Source organism: Cervus elaphus, chromosome 13 (genome assembly GCF_910594005.1).
Source record: "Cervus elaphus chromosome 13, mCerEla1.1, whole genome shotgun sequence".
Taxonomy (NCBI): domain Eukaryota; kingdom Metazoa; phylum Chordata; class Mammalia; order Artiodactyla; family Cervidae; genus Cervus; species Cervus elaphus.
Genome location: NC_057827.1, coordinates 24708686 through 24719805, shown reverse-complemented (window position 1 = coordinate 24719805; position 11120 = coordinate 24708686). Strand labels below are relative to the sequence as shown.

Below are 11120 nucleotides of genomic sequence, written 5' to 3'. Positions count from 1 at the left end.
TTGGGGGCGGGGGGGGAGCGCAGTGGGGAGACCTGGGGAACCAAAGAGCAGTTCCAGGGCCGGCGGGCCGGCCGTCGCTGGAGCAGCTGCCCTAGGGGGTCTCCGGGGAGGCTGCGGGCAGGCAGGGGAGGAGTCCCGGCGGAGCTGCGGCCCGGCAGGGGTTAACCCGGGAGTAGTGGTCGGGTCAGGTTACTTCCCTTTAAAAAGAAGGGGAAAGGAGGAGTCAGGCCCTGGTGGGCAGTGTCCGTGGCTGGTCCGGCTCGTCCATCAGGGGAGCAGGCTCGGAGCCGGCCAGGGTCGGGCGCCTGGCGGCTGCAGGCAAGTCAAACGGTCGAGCGCGGTGCAGAGGGGCCCGGGTGCGAGGAGGGGCCGCGGGGCGCAGCCGGCCTGAGGCAGGACCTCTGTGCAAGCGCGCGGGACTCCGACGTCCCTGCCGACGCCCCCTTCCCAGACAGGTACACTGAGGCCCAAGGCGAGCGAAGGAGACCCCTCTAAGATCGCGCCGCCAGGATGGTCCCGCAGCGGGCCTGTCAACCGGTCGGGGGGTCTCCCCCCTGGAGAGGTGGCCCCCAGGGTGGCAAGCGCGGCTGCTGGCGCCTCTCGGGGTGGACCGACGGAGAGACACCACTGGTGCAGTGGACTCAGCCCTGCTGGGGTCCCGGGCCGGGTGGGGTGGGGACAGAGCGTGGTGACCGTGAGGCTCAGCCTCTCGGACTCGCAATGGGTGGGGCGGAGCCAAAGATGCGCGGGGTCCTGGCCAAGGCTTGGGGGTCTGTCTATACACAGCCCCCAGAGGGGGATGGGGGCCGGGGTCAAGACTGGAACAGGAGATCCCCTTAGCTAACCTTGGACGTCTTGCCTTCGTCCAGAGCTCTCCATCCGACTACTGTTTTAAAGGGAATTCCTATTTTTAGTGAAAGTTGCTCAGTCGTGTCCGATTCTTTGCGACCTCATGGACTATACAGTCTGTGGAATTCTCCAGGCCAGAATATACTGGAACAGGTAGCCTTTGCCTTCTCCACGGGGGTCTTCCCAACTCAGGGATCGAATCCAGGTCTCCTGCAATTGCAGGCAGATTTTTTACCAGCTAAGCCACTCCCCGCTCCTTACAACACCACCGCTGGGATGAGGGTTTTCCTGATAAGGGGACAGAGTGCTTGCTCCAGCCCTCCCCCACATCCGCAGTCTAGATGATCAGTGTTCCTACTGCTATTGGCATTTGTTCTGGGGAGGGGCTTCCAAGTAGAGCCAGTGGGGTCCTAACCCTGCACCTCCCCACCCCCCAGCAGTGCGGTGGGTGGGGGAGCCCAGGTGGGTCATGCCTTGGGTTTTGTGACTTGAATCCTCCTCCTCTTCCCTTCATTCCAGCCCAGGGCAAGGTGCTAGTTACTGGAGTTGGTGGGACAGTCAGGCAGTGTGGCTGACTGGTCAGAGTGCAGTTCTCAGTCAGATCTGAGGTCTGAAGCTGGCTTAGTCCCTGAGTCTCTCAATGACCTGGACATCTCTGGGCCCTGCTTTATTCACCTGTAGAAGAGGAGTGTGGGCCTTCCCAGGTGGAGCTAGTGGTCAAGAATCTGCCTGCCAGTGCAGGAGACAGCAAGACAAGAGTTTGATCCCTGGGTCAGGAAGATCCCGTGGAGTAGGTAATGGTAACCCACTCCAGTATTCTTGCCTGGAGAATTGCATGGACAAAGGAGCCTGGCGGGCTACAGAACATGGAGTTGCAAAGACTCGGACACTACTGAATGACGCAGCACAGACACGCACACACACATACAAACACACACAGTGTGTGTCTGAAAAAGGAGTCTTGGAGCAGACGGGCCCTCCAGGTGACTGTGATTGAAGAGTTGGCTGTAGACATGTGAGGTGGGGGAGGGGAACAATGGGGGCACGGCCAAGAGGAAGTGGGAATGGACCTCGGATCTGCCAAAGACCCCCTCCCCACACACTGGGGGCAGGGGAGGTGGGGAAAGCAGGGTGATTTGCCCAACTCTGGCAGTAGGCTGGCATCCTCCCCTAGCCCACCTCCCTAAAGAGCCCTAGAGTGTAAGGCTAGACTGTGAGTGGAAGGAAGCTTAGCCCAGAGAGCTGCTGCCACTTCACAGATGCAGAAACAGGCTCAGCTGTGTGAGGCAGCCCAGCCCCCGCCCTGTGATTTCCCCCCAGAGTCTGCTAGGGAGTGGGGCATCAGCTCCTCCCCACTTCCACCACCCTTAGGCCAAGTTTTCCAGCCCCTTTGCTTCGGGAGTTTTATTTACTAAGCATTCTGGGAAAGGTTGGGGTCCCCACGTGGGAAGGCAGCAGTCTCCCCAGTATTGGAGTTGGGCCTAGTTCCTGGGCCTCTGCCTTTGGTGGAAGACCAGGACCCCACACTGGGGACTCTTCCAGAATCTGGGGAGGACGGTGAGCAGGCCAGCTGCTCACATGGAGCCCCCTGAGTGCCTTCCTTCACACAGGCCACCAGCCATCACCTGCAGCCTGGGCCCAGGCCTGGGTGTCTGCCATCAGACACGCTGCAGTGTTTCTCGGCTGCACCCTGAAGGCAGACCAGGGTCCCCCACAGCGGCCTGAGTCTGGGAGCACCACCCTCCCCTTCTGATAAGAAGTTCCATTTCCTAGGGCCCCTGCAGCTCCCGGTCCTGGCCCCTTTGTAGAGCCCCCGAGCTGACTTCCCCAGATTCCCAGTCTGTCCTTGCAGCAGCCACTCCCGCCCCATGTCCCTTAGCGTGCCTATAAAATTCAGAAGGGACACACAGTCCCCCTAAAAGATGATCAGATCTTCCTTCCTGCCTGGCCTTCTTTAAATTGCTGTCCTGTGTTGTCACCTCCTGAGGTCTCCTGAAAGATGTATGTCTCCCCCTGAGGTCTGTAACCCTCCGGGGCACTGGGTAATGTAGGGGCTGTGTGAGAGGATGCTTTCGGGAGGCGTGTATAATCCAGCAATAGAACCTGCCACAACTGGCTGTGTGACCTTGGGCAAGTCACTTAACTTTGTGCTGTGGTTTCCTCAAGAGCCAGTGGTGGTGATTATCCTGGTGGTGGTTGTCTGAGTTCGGTCACACAGAAGGGAGTTTTCCGGGCAGGATCCGCAGCCCAGAAAGGCCCTTCCAAGGCTGGTGTACTTCCACTCACTCCACGCGGTCCCTGTCTCTCCTTTGCTCCTGAGTGCCCTGCATTGCCTTCCAGAGGTCAAAACAGGAGCTGACTTCCTATGGGGGCCTTCTGTGGTTCTCACAGGATGGACAGGTCCAAGGCTCCCAGAGGAAGCACCCTGGGGGGCTGGCCTGGGCCCAGGCTCCTGCAGCTGTGGGTGGAGACCTCAGAAGCCTGGGAGAAAGCCAGGAGCCTCAGGGGCCAGAAAGTGCCTGCACTGGGGCCCCAGCCTCATTCCTGCTCTTCACTGTCTGCTCCTTCAGAGCAGACAGCTGGCCTTCAGGTTTTTCCATCGCTCCCAGCCTGCCCAGCCCTGCAGCTAAAGGGGACGGCGGGGGAGGTGCTGAGTGAGCCGGAGCAGCAGCTTACCCTGGGACCCAGTGGTCTGGGAGGGAGTTGTTTGCCTGACTTCTGGTCCTGGGTTTCCCCACCACAGTCCCTCCCAGGCTCCTGGTGTTTTCATGTTTGAATAGAAAGTAACTTGCACTCCCATATCTGAGATAAAGCTTTGTTTTCTATATGAGTGCCTATGCCTCAAATATTCTCTGACATGAGCATTGTTAGCCTTTTTTTTTTTAATTTAAAACTTTTGTTCTCTGGACCAAAGCATAATCAGGTTAGAAATATATAAACCCACAGGTAGAAAGGCAGCTTTGGTTGAGACAGGGGCTGGGGACTCAGCTTCTTCCCCATCCAGAGATAAATAGTAAAAGGAATGCACACATCTGCTCATTGGCAGAAAGCTTCCATTCCAAAGACCCTCTGCACAGGAAGCCTCCCCAGAATTGTAGGGGTTGGAGCAGTGATTCCCAAAGTGAGCGCAGCTGAACAAGATGAACAATTTTTATTTATTTATTCATTTTTAATAATTCTATTTATCTTTGGCTGTGCTGGGTCTTCGTTGCGGCGTGGACTTTTCTCTAGTTGCAGCGAGTGGGGGCTACTCTCTAGTTGTGGTTTGTGAGCTTCTCATTGCGGTGGCTTCTCTTGTGGAGAACCGGCTCTAGGACACAAGGGCTTCAGGAGCTGCAGCGCCTGGGCCCTAGAGCACAGGTCAGTAGTTTTGGCGTGGGGGCTTAGTTGCTCTGTGGCATGTGGGAGTCTTCCCAGATCAGGGATCAAACCAATGCAGGCATCTCCTGCATTTGGCAAGTGGATTCTTTACCACTGAACCACCGGGAAAGCCCTTTTATTTATTTTTTAATTTTTATTTTATAACTAATTTTCCTTTTTCAAAGCAACCCCATCTGTGGTACTTTGTTATGATGGCCTGAGCTGACCAGTACATCAACTTTATTTTTATTTATTTATGTTGGTATTTATTTGGCTTTGCCAAGTCCCAGCTGCGGCACACAGGATGTTCAGTCTTTGTTGCGCCATGTGAGATCTTCAGTTACGGCCTGCGAGCTCTTAGCTGCAGCATATGGGCTCTAGTTCCCCGACCAGGAACGCAACCCAGACCCCCTACATTGGGAGCATGGAGCCTTAGCCACTAGACCTGCAGGGAAGTCCCAAGTTGTCTTATTGCTGCATCTGTTCCATGAGCATGTGTTACCTGCCTGCCGTGTACCATGTGCTTGCCTGGGGTGGAGGACTCTACCCTCATGGCACTGAGTCTTGGGGGTGCTGGGGGGCTCGCCTGGGGTGGCATCACTGAAGTGAGCTTCCTGGATGAGTGGGTGGCAGGTGAGGGAAAGACACAAGCTTTCCAGACCCAAAGAGCAGCTTGTAGTGGGAATGAAGGGTGAAGGAGAAAAGAGACGGTGGGCTCAAGAAACCTAAAGAGGCCAGAGAGGCAGGACAGCAGGGGGCAAAGGCTTGAGATGAGACCAGAGACTCACCGGAGGCTAGATCATACTGGACCTATAGGCCGTGGCAAGGAGTGTGGACCTTGTCATTCATTCAGCTAACACTGGGCTTCTCCCCTGTGCTAGGCATGGCACAGTTTACAAAGTCATGGCACCCTTGAGGTGCCTAGGTCTAGTGAGAAGCTTTTGAACAACATAGATGGCCTTTTCTTAAGTCCTGTGATAGAAGTGTGAGCCAGAGGCCAGGGAAACACCGGGGGAGAGGAGCTGCCTCTGCTTGAGAAGGCAGTGACATTTGACCTGGGTTTTGCAGGATGAATAGGAGTTTGACAGGAAAGAGAGGAAAGGCATTCCCAGCAGTGAAAGCCGGCACAGAGGTATGAAAAAGTCCGGGAGTTTGGGAGAAATGTCAACAACTGCAGTCACATTGGGCACCGGAAAGCGGAGAGGCCAGAAGGTCAAGTCCACAGAAGGTTTTCAGGCTTGAGCCAGAGGTGAGCTTTCGTCCTCCGAGCAGTGAGGAGAGGGACACCAGGTGCAAGCAGGAGAGGAAGATCTCTCTGCCAGGTTGTGTGGGCAGGTTGGGTGACAGGAAAGGAGAGCAAGTTTATTGCTACTCAGTGGGGTGTGGCCATGGCCATGCGCAGGCTGTGGCGGGGGCTGGGAGAGAGATCTCTTTTTATTATCAAAGAAAGTGGGGGCTGTGAGCTTGCCCCTCTCTGTGCCCCCAGACTGGGCTGGCACAATGCCCAGAAAAGGGACCTCTCATTCCAGGGCAATGGGCTGCCTGCTGCGCCAACTTTGAAGACCAGAGGCCCTTTCCAAAACAGTAAGGATTCCAGCCAGCTGGGCCCATGGGCTGTGTCCAAAGCAAACAGGAAAAGGCCATGGTGGGCCAGGCAGGGCCTCTTTCTTTGTTTGCAGTCGGGAACAGGCCAAGCAGGCTTGTGTGTCTCCCTGCTGCAAAGGTGGGAGCAGGCTGCAGGTCCTACAGAGTGAAACTTGTTGCGGGGGTGATACACGGCCCCTGAGTGCCAGCCTTCAAGGGCACAAGAAAGATGGCTTTCCTTGGCAAATTCTAGCCCTGATGGAGTGAAACGGGGAGCACATACTTCTCTCTCTCGATCATCCTCAGGGGCCTCTGTTCCCTCGGTCACGGTGCCCAAGCTGGAGCCCTCCCCCGGGGACTTGGCTTCCCACTCTTGCCCCTTGGTCATCAGCCCAGGCCTAATAGGGGTGGCTGTGGGTCACTGCAATGGAAAGTCCACACTGCCCAGACCAGGGCCCCGGGGGCAGGCCTCCAGAGAGAAGGAGGGAAGTGCTGACTGCTCAGAGCACCCTCGAGTCCAAACATGGGCACCCGGGATTCCACTGAAGACTCTATCCTGTACTCAGACCCTGGCCAGATGACAGGTGGCAGTCATTCAGTCTCCCAGCGTTGCCTGGATGAATTAACCTATGAATATATTCAATCCACTCACGCATTTGTTTACCAAGCCTCCAGGCAACCTCAGGGGATGGCCAGCCCAAGCCAGGGCAGGGAGTAGCAGAGGAACGAGGTCCTCAAGGAGCTGATGAAGGAGGCAGACTCAAGCCCTGAGATGCATCTGGCCCGAGCAAGAGTCCTGCCTGTCTGCCATGGTTGGAGGAGGGCTCAGAGAAGGAGCAGACCATTCTCCCAGGGCAAAGTGGGAGTGGAGACAGGGGTGGAGATGGGCTACAGAGACTCCAATAAAGAGTGACTCCTGAGTAGACTCACTCATTCATCCATGCAGCAGTCCCTGACTATGTGCATTCACTTCAGTTCAGTTCAGTCGCTCAGTCATATCCGACTCTTTGCAACCCCATGGATCGCAGCACGCCAGGCCTCTTTGTCCATCACCAGCTCCCAGAGTTTACTCAAACTCATGTCCATTGAGTCGGTGATGACATCCAACCATCTCATCCTTTGCAGTCCCCTTCTCCCTCCTTCAATCTTTCCCAGCATCAGGGTCTTTTCCAATGAGTCAGTTCTTAATATCATGTGGCTAAAGTAATGGAGTTTCAGCTTCAGCATCAGTCCTTCCAATGAACACTCAGGCCTGATCTCCTTTAGGATGGACTGGTTGAATCTCCTTGCAGTCCAAGGGACTCTCAAGAGTCTTCTCCAGGACCACAATTTGAAAGCATCGATTCCTTGGTGCTCAGCTTTCTTTATAGTCCAACTCACACATCCATACATGACTACTGGAAAAACCATAGCCTTGACTAGACGGACCTTTGTTGGCAAAGTAATGTCTCTGCTTTTTAATATACTGTCTAGGTTGGTCATAACTTTTCTTCCAAGGAGTAAGCGTCTTTTAAGTTCATGGCTGCAGTCACAATCTGCAGTGATTTTGGAGCCTCCAAAAATAAAGTCTGTCACAGTTTCCACTGTTTCCCCATCTATGCCATGAAGTGATGGGACCGGATACCATTATCTTAGTTATCTGACTCTTGAGCTTTAAGCCAACTTTTTCACTCTCCTCTTTCACTTTCATTAAGAGGTTCTTGAGTTCTTCTTCGCTTTCTGCCATAAGGGTGGTGTCATCTACATATCTGAGGTTATTGATATTTCTCCTGGCAATCTTGATTCCAGCTTGTGCTTCATCCCGCCCAGCGTTTCTCATGATGTTCTCTGCATAAAAGTTAAATAAGTAGGGTGACAATATGTAGCCTTGACGTACTCCTTTCTTGATTTGGGACCAGTCTGTTCCATGTTCAGTTCTAACTGTTGCTTCCTGACCTGCATATAAGTTTCTCAAGAGGCAGTTCAGGTGGTCTGATATTCCCATCTCTTTCAGAATTTTCCATAGTTTGTGGTGATCCACACAGTCAAAGGCTTTGGCATAGTCAATAAAGCAGAAATAGATGTTTTTCTGGAACTCTCTTGCTTTTTTGATGATCCAGTAGATGTTGGCAATTTGATCTCTGGTTCCTTTGCCTTTTCTAAATCCAGCTTGAACATTTGGAAGTTCATGGTTCATGTACTGTTGAAGCCTGACTTGGAGAATTTTGAGCATTACTTTACTAGCATGTGAGATGAGTGCAATTGTGCAGTAGTTTGAGCATTCTTTGGGATTGCCTTTCTTTGGGATTGGAATGAAAACTGACCTTTTCCAGTCCTGTGGCCACTGCTGAGTTTTTCCAAGTTGCCGGCATATTGAGTGCAGCACTTTCACAGCATCATCTTTCAGGATTTGAAATAGCTCAACTGGAATTCCATCACCTCCACTAGCTTTGTTCGTAGCTTTCTAAGGCCTGCTTGACTTCACATTCCAGGACGTTTGGCTCTAGGTGAGTGATCACACCATTGTGATTATCGGGGTTGTGAAGATCTTTTTTGTACAGTTCTTCTGTGTATTCTTGCCACCTCTTCTTAGTATCTTCTGCTTCTGTTAGGTCCATTATTATTAGGACCATTTCTGTCCTTTATTGAGCCCATCTTTGCATGAAATGTTCCCTTTGTATCTCTAATTTTCTTGAAGAAATCTCTAGTCTTTCCCATTTTATTGTTTTCCTCTATTTCTTTGCACTGATCACTGAAGAAGGCTTTCTTATCTCTCCTTGCTATTCTTTGGAACTCTGCATTCAAATGGGTTTATCTTTCCTTTTCTCCTTTGCTTTTCACTTCTCTTCATTTCACAGCTATGTGTAAGGCCTTTTCAGACAGCCATTTTGCTTTTTTGCATTTCTTTTCCATGGGAATGGTCTTGATCCCTGTCTCCTGTACAATGTCACGAACCTCTGTCCATAGTTCATCAGGCACTGTGTCCATCAGATCTAATCCCTTGAATCTATTTCTCACTTCTACTGTATAATCATAAGGGATTTGATTTAGGTATACCTGAATGGTCTAGTGGTTTTCACTACTTTCTTCAATTTAAGTCTGAATTTGGCAATAAGGAGTTCATGATCGGAGCCACAGTTAGCTCCCGGTCTTGTTTTTCCTGACTAAGTAGAGCTTCTCCATCTTTGGATGCAAATAATGTAATCAATCTGACTTTGGTATTGACCATCTGGTGATGTCCATGTGCAGAGTCTTCTCTTGTGTTGTTGGAAGAGGGTGTTTGCTATGACCAAACCAAATGCCAAGTGCATTCTCTTGGCAAAACTCTGTTATCCTTTGCCCTGCTTCATTCCATACTCCAAGGCCAAATTTGCCTGTTACTCCAGGTATTTCCTGACTTCCTACTTTTGCATTCCAGTCCCCTATAATGAAAAGGACATCTTTTTTGGGTGTTAGTTCTAGAAGGTCTTGTAGGCTTTCCTAGAACCGTTCAACTCCAGCTTCTTCAGCGTTCCTGGTCAGGACATAAGTTTGGATTACCGTGATATTGAATGGTTTGCCTTGGAAATGAACAGAGATCATTCTGTCGTTTTTGAGATTGCATCCAAGTACTGCAATTTGGGCTCTTTTGTTGACTATGATGGCTACTCTATTTCTTGTAAGGGATTCTTGCCCACAGTAGTAGATATCATCTGAGTTAAATGGTCATCTAGTAGTAGATCCAGTACTCTTGCCTGGAAAATCCCATGGATGGAGGAGCCTGGTAGGTTGCAGTCCATGGGGTTGTGAAGAGTCAGACATGACTGAGCAACTTCACTTTCACTTTTCACTTTTATGCATTGGAGAAGGAAATGGCAACCCAATCCAGTGTTCTTGCTTGGAGAATCCCAGGGATGGGGTCGCACAGAATCAGACACAACTGAAGTGACTTAGCAGCAGTAGTAGAGGGTTATCTGAGTTAAATTTGTCCATTTCAGTCCATTTTAGTTTGCTGATTCCTAAAATGTCGACATTCACTCTTGCCATCTCCTGTTTGACCACTTCCAATTTGCCTTGATTCATGGCCCTAACATTCCAGATTCCTATGCAATATTGCTCTTTGCAACATCAGACTTTGCTTCTGTCACCAGTCACATCCACAACTGGGTATTGTTTTTGTTTTGGCTCCATCCCTTCATTCTTTCTGGAGTTATTCCTCCACTGATCTCCAGTAGCATACTGGGCACCTACCAACCTGAGGGGGATGGTTCATCTTTCAGTGTCCTATCTTTTTGCCTTTTCATACTGTTCATGGGGTTCTCGAGGCATTCACATAACAAATATGTATTGAGGACTTTCCTGGTGGTCCAGTGGTGAAGAATCCACCTGCCAATGCAGGGTACATGGGTTTGATCCCTGGTCTGGGAAGATCCCATATGCCATGGAGCATCTAAGCCCATGTGCCATGACTACTTAGCCCACGCTCTAGAGCCCGTGCTCCACGATGAGAAAAGCCAACTGGAGAGCAGCCCCCGCCCCCTGCAGCTAGAGAAAAGCCTGCCTGCTCAGTGAAGACCCAGGGCAGCCAAAAGTAAATAAATAAAATTTTAAAACTATACATTAAAAAACCCAAATATGTATTGAGTGACTACTACGTGCCTGACACCATCAGTGAGCAGAAGCAGCCATGGACTGCTCTCATGGGGGTCTGCTGGTTGTGGGGGAAGGGGAAGGACTCAGGTCATCACCACACAAATCAAATGGAAAACTATGCCAACTTATAGGGCTTTGAAGAGAGGTTTGCGGTTCTCAGGAGCTTGACCTGGTCAGGGAGGCCAGGGTATCTTCTCTGAGAAAGACTTGAAGAATAAGTAGGGAGTCACCAGGGCAAGAGTGGGGGGAAGATGCTCCAAGCAGAGAGCATTGCATGTGCAAAGGTCCTGTGGTAGATGGACTGGACGAAGGCCAGATTGGCTAGAGTTTCCACAGCAGAGGGGACTGTGGTGAGAATGAGGTGAGGCAGTGAGCCAGCTGACAGCACTTGACTTGTGGGTATCCTTAGAAGATTTGGTCTGAATTCAGAGAGCAAAAGGACACTTTTAAGCAGTGGTGCAAAGTGATTCAATTTATGTAGCAAACTGGTTTTGTTGTTGCTTTTGTTCAGTCAACAAGTCCTGTCTGACTCTTTGCAACCCCATGAACTGCAGCACACAAGGCTTCCCTGTCCTTCACTATCTCCCAGAGCTGACTCACACTCATGTCTATTGAGTCAGTGATGCCATCCAACCATCTCATGCTCTGTCATTCCCTTCTTCTGCTTTCAGTCTTTCCTGGCATTAGGGTCTTTTCCAACAAGTTGGCTCTTTGCA

The 11120-nt window shown here is 51.4% G+C and overlaps 1 protein-coding gene across 2 annotated transcripts in view; it reads left to right on the top strand.

Annotated features, from left to right (window-relative positions):
- Nucleotides 1-316: 316 nt before the first annotated feature.
- LOC122706727 (alanyl aminopeptidase, membrane) overlaps nucleotides 317-11120 on the top strand; it is a 29156-nt gene continuing 18352 nt past the window's right edge. The window contains exon 1 of one of the 2 annotated variants that reach the window (XM_043922136.1): nucleotides 317-455. The gene's annotated coding sequence lies outside the window, so the exon portion shown is untranslated. Of the gene's footprint in view, nucleotides 456-5317; nucleotides 5459-11120 lie in introns of those variants that run through there. The other variant, XM_043922135.1, reaches the window with a different exon arrangement.